At 41.2% G+C, this 12323-nt stretch overlaps 1 non-coding gene across 1 annotated transcript; it reads right to left on the bottom strand.

Annotated features, from left to right (window-relative positions):
* Positions 1-10844: 10844 nt before the first annotated feature.
* Trnat-ugu (transfer RNA threonine (anticodon UGU)) lies at positions 10845-10918 on the bottom strand. The gene has a single exon. It is a non-coding gene; the product is annotated as a tRNA-Thr (tRNA).
* Positions 10919-12323: the final 1405 nt, after the last annotated feature.

The raw sequence follows: 12323 nt of genomic DNA, 5'->3' as shown, positions 1-12323 counted from the left end.
AATCTTCGAAAGAGAGTTCAATTTAATCAAAGTATAGCTGAAATCCGACAGCGATTACAGCTACAGTCATTTCATTATCACCTAGAATTTACCGTCTTGGACTGTAACGGAAACTGTAGGCATATCTCTACTGTTGCCTCTCTAGGCATCTTAAGCAATCTTGTGCAGTTAAACATATTACGTAGCAGAGAAGGGTTAGTAAAGTAAATAATTGGAGTAATCTCTGGATTTGGATACAGACAAATTTGTCTAACAAATTGCTTTAGTATAAACATTAGCTCCTGTCTTATCCATCTTGCTGTTGGCTATCTATAGGGATAGTGTTGTGTATGCATTCACTGAACAGTAATTTAATAAAATTTTGTCAGCTTCAGTAAACTTACGGGATATAGATGTTTCTACACGTCTGCAGTTGGGGGTCAACTGAGTTAATGTCCCTACATTTGTTGTAGACTTGACGCTGTTCTTCTTCTGGGTAACTACTCCAAAGTCATCTGTGAAGGCAGTGAGGAAAGTGTCACTGGTAAGCAGGTCGTCTAATATTGGCGCATATTTTCCTCTCGTCGAATACAGAAAACGTTGCTGGAATTCAATGAGGAGTCCGTTCAGTCCTGCCCTTTTGTTTCTTGGTACCGCTAGGATTATCTCTTTTAGGCCTTCGAATGTAATACCTGCAATGAGTTTCCTATTCTTTCCGTACTGGCCACTCTTCGAGTCTATGTTCCACCAAGCCCACTCCGCTTTCCAGTGAGTGTCGGTTTAATTACGTAAGCATGTATAGTGCCCGACAACGTAATTTAGTATGGAGCTTTGATCTGCGTATAAGTTACTTTTTCATACTGAATGTTTGCTATTAGTTTCTGCCAACCTCTTCACAATCACAATAAGGCTCCCTAATATAGTGCCTGCTAGGATGTTCATTACAACACACGCGCATTTTATACGTATAATCTGCCGGCCGGTGTGGCCGTGCGGTTCTAAGCGCTTCAGTTTGGAACCGCGTGACCGCTACGGTCGCAGGTTCGAATCCTTCCTCGGGCATGGATGTGTGTGATGTCCTTAGGTTAGTTAGGTTTAAGTAGTTCTAAGTTCTAGGGGACTGATGACCTCAGTAGTTAAGTCCCATAGTGCTCAGTGCCATTTGAACCATTTTTTTATACGCATAATCCTCTTGATTTACGCTCTGAGAGACGGAATTCAAACTTCGGGTAACTTCTCAATTCAGTAAAATGAAATTATAGTGTATCCTTTTCTTGGCATGGAGAATGAGATAAGAATGAGATTTATCCAAATGGGAAACAAATCGGTAGATGTGATTTACATGTATAGACCAACAAGTAATTACAATATCAGAGAAATTGGATTATTTATTCAAGAGAAACAGCTTCATAAATTGAGCAAGTCGATAACATGTTGGTGCGCTCCTGGCACTTACGTTAGCAGTTATTCAGCTTGGCATTGATTGATATCGTTGTTTTATGTCTTTCTGTGATCAGGTTGTCTTCACTGCAAATTATGTCGAATTGGCGCTATAGATCGTCGTAGTTCACAGCTGGTTGGAGGGCCCTATTCACAATGCTCAAAAAGTTCTGAATTGCGGAGAGATCCTGCGACCTTGCTGGCCAAGTTAGAGTTTGCCAATCACGAAGACAAGCAGAAGAAACTCTCGCCGTGTGCGGACGTGCGTTATCTTACTAAGATATGATCCCAGGACGACTTGCAATGTGCTGTTGTTGTTGGGTCTTCAGTCCTGAGACTGGTTTGATGCAGCTCTCCATGCTATTCTACCCCGTGCAAGCTTCTTCATCTCCCAGTACCTACTGCAAGCTACATCCTTCTGAATCTGCCTAGTATATTCATCTCTTGGTCTCCCTCTACAATTTTTCCCCTCCACGCTGCCCTCCAGTACTAAATTGGTGATCCCTTAATGCCTCAGAACATGTCCTACCAACCGCTCCCTTCTTCTAGTCAAGTTGTGCCAGAAACTTCTCTCCAATCCCATTCAATACATCCTCATTAGTTACGTGATCTACCCAACTAAACATCAGCATTCTTCTGTAGCACCACATTTCGAAAGCTTCTTTTCTCTTCTTATCGTCCATGTTTCACTTCCATACATGGCTACACTCCATACAAATACTTTCAGAAACGACTTCCTGACACTTAAATCTATACTCGATGTTAACAAATTTCTCTTCTTCAGAAACGCTTTCCTTGCCATTGCCAGTCTACATTTTATATCCTCTCTACTTCGACCATCATCAGTTATTTTGCTCCCCAAATAGCAAAACTCCTTTACTACTTTAAGTATCTCATTTCCTAATCTAATTCCCTCAGCATCACCCGACTTAATTCGACTACATTCCATTATCCTCGTTTTGCTTTTGATGATGTTCATCTTATATCCTCCTTTCAAGACACTATCCATTCCGTTCAACTGGTCTTCCAAGTCCTTTGCTGTCTCTGACAGAATTACAATGTCGTCGGCGAACCTCAAAGTTTTTAATTCTTCTCCATGGATTTTAATACCTATTCCGAATTTTTCTTTTGTTTCCTTCACTGCTTGCTCAATAAACAGACTGAATTACGTCGGGGAGGCTACAACCCTGTCCCACTCCATGTCCAACCACTGCTTCCCTTTCATGTCCGACGACTCTTATAACTGCCATCTGGTTTCTGTACAAATTGTAAATGGACTTTCGCTTCCTGTATTTTACCCCTACCACCTTCACAATTTGAAAGAGAGTATTCCAGTCAACATTGTCAAAAGCTTTCTCTAAGTCTACAAATGCTAGACACGTAGTTTTGCCTATCCTTAATCTAGCTTCTAAGATAAGTCGTAGGGTCAGTATTGCCTCACGTGTTCCGATATTTCTACAGAATCCAAACTGATCCTCCCCGAGGTCGGCTTCCATCAGTTTTTCCATTCGTCTGTAAAGAATTCGCGTTAGTATTTTGCAGCCGTGATTTATTAAACTGTTAGTTCGGTAATTTTCACATCTGTGATCACCTGCTTTCTTTGGGATTGGAATTATTATATTCTGCTTGAAGTCTGAGGGTATTTCGCCTGTCTCATACATTTTGCTCAACAGATGGCAGAGTTTTGTCTGGACTGGCTCTCTCAAGGCTATCAGTAGTTCTAATGGAATGTTGTCTACTCCCGGGGCCTTGTTTCGACTCAGATCTTTCAGTGCTCTGTCAAACACTTCACGCTGTATCACATCTCCCATTTCGTCTTCATCTACATCCTCTTCCATTTCCATAATATTGTCCTCAAGTACATCGTCCTTGTATAGACCTTCAATATACTCCTTCCACCTTTCTACTTTCCCTTCTTTGCGTAGAACTGGGTTTCCATCTGAGCTCTTGATATTCATACAAGTGGTTCTCTTTTCTCCAAAGGTCTCTTTAATTTTCCTGTAGGCAGTATCTAGCTTACCCCTAGTGAGATAAGCCTCTACATCCTTACATTTGTCCTCTAGCCATCACTGATTATCTATTTTGCACTTCCTGTCGATCTCATTTTTGAGACGTTTGTATTCCTTTTTGCCTGCTTCATTTACTACATTTTTATATTTTCTCCTTTCATCAATTAAATTCAATATTTCTTCTATTACCCAAGGATTTCTACTAGCCTTTGTCTTTTTACCTACTTGGTCCTCTGCTGCCTTCACTACTTCGTTCCTCAAAGCTACCCATTGTTCTTCTACTGTATTTCTTTCCCCCATTCCTGTCAATTGTTCCCTAATGCTCTCCCTGAAACTCTATACAACCTCTGGTTTAATCAGTTTATCCAGGTCCGTTCTCCTTAAATTCCCACCAGGGAACCAAAAATAGGTGTAGAATATCGTCTACTTACCGATGTGTAGTGAGAGTATTGTGGATTACAACCAAAGAGGTCCTGCTATGAAAACAAACGGCACCCTAGACAATCACTTCTGGTTGTCGATCCGTATGGCGAGCGACAGTCAGGTTGGTATACCACCACTGCCTGGAGTCTCTCCGGATAAATCTTCGGCTTGGAATCTGATTGACTGGAGTGGAATTGGCTTCAGTGAGGAGTCCCGCTTCGAATTAAGCCCCAATGACCAACCAGGACATATCTGAAGACGCCCCGAATTGTGTAGTGTAGTGGCATACCAACCCGAGTGTGGCCGCCATACAACCCGATAACCTGGAGTGATGGTCTGGAGTGCGGTTTCTTTTCATACCAGGACCCCTTTGGTTGTCATTCACGACATCGCGGTCTCCTTTTTTTTTTTTTTTTTTTTTTTGAGTCATGATCATATGACTGGTTTGATGCGGCCCGCCTCATCTCAGAGTAGCACTTGCAAGCTACATACACAAATATTTTCTGGATGTATTCCCAACCCTGTCCTCTACCGTTTTAGCTCTCTATAGCTCCCTCTAGTGCAATGGAAGTAGTTCCCAGATGTCTTAGCAGTGTCTTACAATCCTGTCACTTCTCCTCGTCAGTGTTTTCCATATATTCTTTCCCTCTCTGATCCTGCGCAGAACCTCTTCATTCCTCACCTTATTAGTAAACCAATTTTCAACATTCGTCCTTAGTACCGCATCTCAAACGCATCGATTCTATTCTGTTCCAGTTTTCCCACAGTCCATGTTTCACGACCATACAATGCTAAGCCCCACAAGCACGTTCTCAGAAATTTCTTCCTTAAATTAAGGCCTCAGTTTGATACTAGTAGACTTCTCTTAGCCAGGAATGCCCTTTTTATCAGTGCTAGTCTGCTTTTGATGTCCTCCTTGGTCCGTCCGTCATTGGTAATTTTTCTGCCTAAGGTAGTAACATAATCTACTTCGTGACCATCAATCCTGATGTTAAGTTTCCAGCTGTTCTCACTTCTGCTGCTCCTCATTACTTTCGTCTTTCTTCGATTTATACCCATTTTCTCTATACATTAAAGTGTTCATTCCATTTAGATGATTATGTAATAATCTATCACTGATACCCGTTCGCCATGAATTTTGATTAGACTCCTGAACCTTTCTTTTGTTTCCATCATTGCTTCTTCGATGTACAGATTGTACATTACCTTACACCATTTTTAGTTCGAGCACTTCGTTCTTGGTTGTCCACTCTTATTATTCCGTCTTGGCTCTTGTGCATATTGTGCATTACGCGTCTCTCCCTATAGCTTACCCCTGTTTTTCGCTGAATTTCGAACATCTTGCACCATTTTACATTGCCGAATGCTTTTCAAGGTTGACTGATCCTATGAATGTGTCCTGATTTTTCTTTAGTCTTACTTCCATTATCAACCGCAACCCCAGAATTGCCTCTCTGGTGCCTTTACCTTTCCTATAGCCGAACTGATCGTCATCTGACACATCCCCAATTTTCTTTTCCATTCTTTTGAATATTACCCTTGTCAGCAACTTGGATGCATGAGATGTTAAGAGGATTGTGCGATAATTCTGTTACTTGTCAGCTCTTGCAGTATTCGGAATTGTATGGATGATATTTTTTCCGAAACTCAGATGGTATGTCACCAGACTCATACATTCTACACAGTAGTGTGAATAGTCGTTTTCTTGTCACTTTCTTCAATGCTTTTAGAAATTCTGTTGGATTGTTATCTATCACTTCTGCTTTATTTCATTTTAAGTCCTCCAAAGCACACTTAAATTCTGATTCTAATACACGATCCCCTATCTCTTCTAAATCAACTCCTGTTTCTTCTTCTATCACATATGACAGATCCTCCTTATAGAGGCTTCCAATGTATTGTTTCCACCTACCCCCTCTCTCCTCTGTATTTACCAGTGGATTTCGCGTTGCACTCTTAATGTTACCACTAGACCACGGATCTTTAGGTCGTAAAAAAGTATGTTTTAGGCACCTAAAATAGGCTCCTTCAGTAGTTCATTTAGACTATATAAAACCTAAAATAAGCTCTAATAAAAATGATGCAGAGAAAATAAAAATAAATTATAATACACAGTGTTGACAGTATGAACATCTTAGTAGTCATTAAAACAAGGAGATTGAATATTTACACAGTTACACAGCACAGCAAGCTACAACATTAATGCTGAACATAACTCCAAATATTTTTGAGTTCCTGCAAGAAAAAGATCTCTGTAAAAAAGATGTGGCAATGGTTTAATTAATACATTCGTAGTTTCACATATTCTAACCAAAGTTGGCTGCACAATAAATAACCAAAATATTTTCTAGGTTTTCTAGTGAAAAACTGTGGCGCTTGTCAGTCAGAATCAATTTATACGCTGAAAAAGACGTTCTGTATCAACAGATGTGGCAGTTGCGTACTTCATTTTCGGCACATGTTGGACAGGAGTGCTGCAGTCAGGAGTGCTGGATTTTCCACTAAGTATGTCGGCAGCTGCGCACAACTCCTTCAGGCCAGTGTTCTCCTGCAACACCGTTTGCATTTTTGCCCGTAATTTTTCTCCTACTTCACCTGGTGCTTCATTAATTTTCATTTTGACTTCTTCAAGCAAAGAAATATTGTCGTAGATAGGTCTCCCTGATCCTTCTAATTGCGAAATTATTCTTGCCATAAATGTGTAGTGGGCCCTAATGTAAGATAAGTCCCGTTTTAAAGAAGAATCTTTGAGTAACTTCACTGCTGCAGTTACGGATGCAGCATCCTCCGGTATATTTTCAACCACCTTCTGGACAGCTGAGAGATGCGTACTATAGTATTCTGCTGTTATCAGCCACGTGCCCCAGCGGGTGACAACAGGCTCTGGCGGGAATGGAACATCTGGAAGCTGTTCTTTGAGTGCCTGTATTCTTGATGGTGCCTTAACAAAAATTTTCTTCACCATAGATATTACTCCATTTACTTTAGAAAATGGTAGCCTTACTTGCGCTGCTACGTGGTTGGTCCCATGCACTACACAAGTTACGTGCAGCATCAATGGGTAGAATACTTTTAATAGTTGAAACGCTGCTATCATATATGCAGCAGCATCAGTGACGGCCAGAAGCACCTTATTCTCATCCACTCAGTTTGGGTACAGCACCTTAAGCCCATAGTTCACAAACTGTGCTATTATTTGTTGGTTAGTTTTTGAAAGTTGTTTTGAGTAAATCAAATGAGCCCTGGATGGAGCATCTGAATCTAGCTTGCCAATAATGAGGTTTGCAATGTAACGGCCAAGACTGTCAGTAGTTTCATCCACAGAAATCCATATACAAGGTTCTCCAACATCTTCTCGGATTCTGTGCAGTGCAGCATTATAAGCTGAATCCACATAATTCTTACGTAAAGTTGACTCTGCAGGAATATACTGATGGCAGTACTTCTCAAGAAAACCTCTGAAAATAGGGTTTTCTAGTTTCCGAAAGGTGATGTTTGCTGCCACAAGTGTATGACACAAATCACTGCAGAACTTGTTTTTTTCGTAGGATTCACCAGACTTATTGATTAAAAGAGTTTGCTTCAATTTTGACTTTCGTTCAACATTAGCTTTATGTGCGATTCCATCTGCATGCTGAGTTAAGTGAGATTTCTTAACACTAAAAACCTAATACGAGAGAAAATGGAAATGCAGTTTAGAATCGCATATAAAGAGTATTTCGTATTACTAAAGGATAGCGATAAAAAAGAATCCTAAGTGACAGGAAAATAGGAAGTCTAAGGAAAACATCAACTAACCTCCGTGTTGCATACTTGGCAGAAAATAATTTTCCCATCTGTTGTATAATGCGGAAAATCTTGCAGCCATTGCCTTATATGAGTAGACTTTGAACTGGCTGTTTTCGGCATGGCGTAGTATTCTCACACAGAAACTAGAATCTATTTTGTACTTAGAACGTCAGTAACACTTAACACGTCGGTCGCTACACAATGTACTGATTTGTTTTCGCTGGGAAAAAGTGAACGATGACCTGTTTTCCTGGTTTTTTCTGTGGTGCATGGGAGTGGTATGGAAAGTACCGTACTCGTTGCTGGGCATATGGCTCCTGACACACGGCCGCCCCTTCTGAACAAGCGAATGGAATCTACCCGTGCTTTAGATGAAAACATCTCACTGCTGGCAAACTATTTTTGGAACCAGAAAATTCACGTATAATACCTTTCACGGAACAGAGTAGTTTGATAGGACTGCCTGTAGACAGCAGCGAGAAAATGCGCGAAGGGCAATAATTTAGCTATAGAGGGCGTCTACGATTAACATTGTGATTTTTTAATCCGTGCTCAGCTTAAGTCCCATGTAACCGTTTCTTTGCGAAAATACACAGCTGGCCAGAATTCTACGAACGAAATATTTTGAAATATAACATTTAGTACTCCCACGTTTGATTCTAATGTGTATCTCAAATCTTTGACCGGTTCCCATTCGCTCTCCGAAGTTAAGCACTGTCGCGCTCGGCGAGTACTTGGATGGGTGACCATTCAACCGTGCCGAGTGCTGCTGGTGGTAAGGCAAGCAAAGGAATTGTAAACAGTCTCTAACGACCTTCGACTAGACGTAAAGCCCTAAGTTTACTTCCTTTTTATAATCTTTGAAAACACAAGAACTCTATGTTAGATTAACGAAATAGGTACTTTTTAGGATTTTGATGCCGAAATAGGCAAAATTAGGCGTCAACGTCGAAATACGCAATTTTATGTCCTATAAAACTAACGGTATTCAATTTAGTTAGTCATGAAACGCATAAGTACCAATTTATATGCAAATTCGAGCTTAGGAAAAAAAAATAGGTTTTAATCTAAAGATCCGTGATCTATTTTTTACATTTGAATAATAAAACACCTATAAAGAGTATTTGGTATTAACACGGATAGCGATATAAAAAAATAAAAAAAGACCGAAGTGTTAGGCAAATACGAAGCATGAGTGCATATCAACTAGCCACCTTGCTGCATGCTGGGCAGAAAATAATTTTTCCATCTGTCGTATAGTGTGGAAAAACTTGGAGCCACTGCTTATATGATGAAATAGGCACTTTTTAATATATTAAAGCGAAATAGGCAAGAATAGGCACTCAAGTCGAAATAGGCTTTTTTAGGTCCTATAGAATTAACGCTATTAAGTGTAAATAGTCATGAAACGCATAAGTACAAAATTTTATGCAAATAGGAACTCAGGAACAAAATAGGTTTTTACCTAAAATCCGCGGTCTAGTTACCACCATTGCTTTTAATGTCACCGAAGGTTGTTTTGATTTCCTTCATGCTGGGTCTGCCCTTCCGACGATCATTTCTTTTTCGATATCTTCACATTTTTCATGCAGCCATTTCGTCTTAGCTTCCCTGCATTTCCTATTTATTTCGTTTCTCGGTGACTTGTGTTTCTGTATTCCTGAGTTTCCCGGGACATTTTTGCATTTCCTCCTTTCATAGATCAAATGAGGTATTTCTGCTGTTACCCGTGGTTTCTTCGCAGTTACCTTCTTTGTACCCATGTTTTTCTTTCGAACTTCTAGAGAAGTCCATTCTCTATACCTGTATTGCCTACTGAGTTATTCCTTATTCCTTTCTTCCTCGTTTTGGAGAACATCAAGCGTATCTCACCATTTCTTAGTTCTTCCGTATCCCATTAATTTGCGTATTCATTCTTCCTGACTAATCTCTTAAACTCCAGCCTACTCTTCATCACTACTACATTGGGATCCGAGTCTATATCTGCTCCTAGATACACCTTGCAATCCTGTACCTGATTTCGGAATCTCTGCCTGATCATAATGTAATCTAACTGAAATGCTCCCGTATCACCCGGCCTTTTCCAAGTGTACCCTCTCGTCTTGTGATTCTTGGACAGTATACTCTCTATTACTAGATGAAATTTATTACGGAACTGAATTAGCATTTCTCCTCTCTCATTCCTTGTCCCAAGCCCACATTCTCCTGTAACCTTTCCTTCTACTCCATCCCCTCGTCGGCATGTGTACCTGAACTAACATTTTCGGTGTTGGATGTGGTCGATTCTGATAATAACAGCGGTACGTCGACGATATTCTACGCTCCGTTTTGTTGCCCTTCATGGAAAACCCTTCCTGGGCCCGTCCGCACATGGTGAGCGTTTCTGCTGCTTGTCTACGTTCTTGCCAAACCCCACCTTGCCTAGCAAGTTCGCCAGATCTCTCCTCAATTGAGAATGTTTCGAGCATCATGTGCAAGGTCCTCCAACCAGTTCGGGATATGACAGTCTAACGCCGCCAATTGGACAGAATTTTCCACGACATCCCTCAGGACAGCCAATGGCTCTATTAATCAGTGCCAAACTGAATAGCAGCTTGCATAACGGCCAGAGATGGATCAATACGTTATTGACTTGCTCAGTTCGAGCAGCTCTTTCTCCTGAATAAATCATCCAATTTTTCTGATGTTGTAATCATTTGTTTGTCAGTACTTTTACATCACATCCACCGATTTCCGTCTCATTCGGATTATTCTTTCGTCGTGCGTCGTTTTTCTAACTATTAATTTTTTATAGAGTGTGTATTGACTGACATAATAGTAGGGATGGCGGTTATTGCTGACACCACCGGCTTTCCCACGCCAGTTTAAACGGACTGTTACAACCGCTCAGAATGACACATTTCTGAAGTAGCCACTTTCCGGTGTTTTATTCCTGTTATTTCATTAAGTACACGTAGAAATCGAACAAAGATTGAAACAGTCTACCTGACTCTGTTTCAAGATACATCGAATCTAAATATTGAATTAAAAAAGCAAATAAATGAAAATTTAGAATGTCTATACCAAGACAGTAACTTGTTCTCGACTGAACAGTTACTGTTGATGACCGTACAGCTTTTCTCTGGAATAAATGATGACTAACTGCCAACCTCAACTGCCGGCCGGTGTTGTTGACATACCTCGATGTTGACAGCTGAAAATGTGTGCCCCGACCGGGACTCGAACCCGGGATCTCCTACTTACATGGCAGACGCTCTATCCATCTGAGCCACCGAGGACACAGATGAATAGCGCGACTGCAGGGACTTATCCCTTGCACGCTTCCCGTGAGACTCACATTCCCAACTGTCCACAATTCTACATATGTATTGTACCGTATAGATATTTACTCGCGCACGCTTTGGCGATTCCCGTAAGAGTTAGGGCAACCTGTGCGCATTCGCACAGACGAAGATGAATGGCTGGGTAGCCTAAACTATATATACGAAGACAGTAACTTGTTCTCGAAAGAACAGTTACTGTTGATGACCGTGCAGCTTTTCCCTGGAATTAATGATGACTAACTGACAACTTCAGCTGCCGGTCGGGGCACACATTTTCAGCTGTCGACATCGAGGTATATCAACAACACCTGTCGGCAGCTGAGGTTGTCAGTTAGTCATCATTTATTTAGAATGTCCATCGTTCGCCGCTTTCCTCGAAATGTGATAAGTGTTTCAATACTGCAAGAAGTCACGAGCATTGTCCTCCTGGTTCTAATGTTTTGAAACTCTCGTCAAAAATTATCTTGTAATCGGGAATCATATCATTATTGGGACATTACGAATAGTCAGTGTTCAAGGGTGAAAACTGAGGTTGAAGGACTCTATGTTTCGTGATAATTTTTCCGGTTTCAAGAGGTACAAACGGACGAAGTCGTGAAACTTTCTGGCAGATTACAACTACGAGCCGGACCGCTACTCGAACTCGGGACCTTTGCCTTTCGCTGGCAATTGTGCTATCATCTGAGCTACCCAAGCATGACTCACGACCCGCCCTCACAGCTTTAATTCATCAGTAACCTGTCTCAGACTTTCCGAACTTCACAGAAGCTCTCCTGTAGACCTTTCAGAACTTGCACTCATGGAAGAAAAGATACTGCGGAGACGTGGCTTAGCCACACCCTAGGGGATGATTCGAGAATGAAATTTCCACGCTGTTGCGGGTGTCTCCGCAATATTCTTTCTTCCAGGAGTGCTACATCTGTAAGTTCTGCAGGAGAGCTTCAGTGAAGTTTGGAAGGTAGGAGACAGGGTACTGGTGGAATTAAAGCTGTGAGGATAGGTCGTCAGTCGTGCTTGGGTACCTCAGACGGTCGTCGGCACGGTAGCTTATCGTGTTCGGCCAGAGAACTAGCTGGTCTCTGTAATAAAAAAAAAAAAAAAAGAAAATCAGTCAAGCGATCAATAATGAACTTCAACTGCTGTCAAGTAACGTCCGCTACGACCAAATACAACGAAAAATAAGGTGCAAAATAAAAAAAGACGTTAGAGCACTAGCCTCCGAAAGTCAAAGCTTCCGAGTTTGAGTTTCGGTCCGACACACAGTTTTAATCTGCCAGGAAGTTTCACATCAGCGCACACTCCGCTGCAGCGTGGCAATCTCATTCTGGAGAGAAAGACATATTATGTAGATCAGGCAGAA

This window comes from Schistocerca cancellata, chromosome 6 (genome assembly GCF_023864275.1).
Source record: "Schistocerca cancellata isolate TAMUIC-IGC-003103 chromosome 6, iqSchCanc2.1, whole genome shotgun sequence".
In the NCBI taxonomy this organism is placed as follows: domain Eukaryota; kingdom Metazoa; phylum Arthropoda; class Insecta; order Orthoptera; family Acrididae; genus Schistocerca; species Schistocerca cancellata.
This window is presented reverse-complemented; position numbering and strand designations above follow the sequence as displayed.